The sequence below is a fragment of the Triticum dicoccoides genome, unplaced genomic scaffold, assembly GCF_002162155.2.
Source record: "Triticum dicoccoides isolate Atlit2015 ecotype Zavitan unplaced genomic scaffold, WEW_v2.0 scaffold42245, whole genome shotgun sequence".
In the NCBI taxonomy this organism is placed as follows: Eukaryota; Viridiplantae; Streptophyta; class Magnoliopsida; order Poales; family Poaceae; genus Triticum; species Triticum dicoccoides.
Genome location: NW_021271201.1, coordinates 65,077 through 66,225, shown reverse-complemented (window position 1 = coordinate 66,225; position 1,149 = coordinate 65,077).

Genomic DNA, 1,149 nt, shown 5'->3' with positions numbered 1-1,149 from the left:
CGCCCCCGTCCCGCCTAACCCTGTAGCATTTGACCACGGGATCTAGCCCTTTGACTTTGCACAAACGGGCTTTGAGCAGTGGACCTATCCACCCGGTTGTGTTAGGTCAGTCCATAGGAACACTTTGGAGCAACATCCGGGACAGACCAACGGCAAGATCCCCTCCGTGTAGACCCAACGCGTCTGTTTCCCCCTCCAGGTGTCGGCGGCGGCGCCGTCCGTGAGGGGGGGCACACCCCGGAGACGCGTGCCGCCTCTTCGGACATGCCACCACAACACCCCGCATGTATGAGGGCCTGGTGTTCCGGTAAAATCCCGATTTCACCTAGAACCATTCCGATATCCAAATACAGGCTTCCAATATATCAATCTTTATGTCGCTGTCAGGACCCCGATCTTAAGTCACATCGATCTAGCATGTAACACATCATATCACTTTGCGGCCTCATGCACGGTATTCCCACGGGTGCCACCTTACCTGGCCCGGGACCGTTTGCGCCTTTTGGCTCACGTATATGATAGTGCCGCTAGCATCCATATGACAAAGAACCCGGGCTGACATGGCTAGTCGTGAACCCAAAGTGGCACTAACTTACAGGGACAGGCATCCATGACCCAGCATCGAACGTGTCAGTCATCAGCGAGTGAATTCAGGCTGTAACACTGGGCTAGCAGGACTCCGGTGAACCGGGCTGCAGCGGGCTAACAGGACTCCGGTATTCATCGCGTGACATTTCCCCGAAGGGACAGACAGAAGAACGAAGAAGTACACATGCCGGCCAGCCTAAGTGTTCCGAAGCAGTAGCAAGCTACCATGGCTCAGTGGAAACACTAGGAGACATTTCCCGGTAAGAGAGGCTACTAAGGATAAACAACTAGATAGTCAGATCCCACACATACCAAGCATTTCAATAACATACACACAATATGCTCGATATGTGCAAATACAACATGGCATCACAACATGACTCTACAACTCAAGCATTTTATTCAATAGGCTCCGAGGAGCGAGATATTACAATCATGGGTCTCATGACCCAACATTCAGAGCAAACAAGTCAAGCACAAGCGGAAGCTTAACATGTTTGGGTACAGACATCTACAAATGAAAAAGGCTGAGAAGCCTGACTGTCTATCAGATCCTGCCGA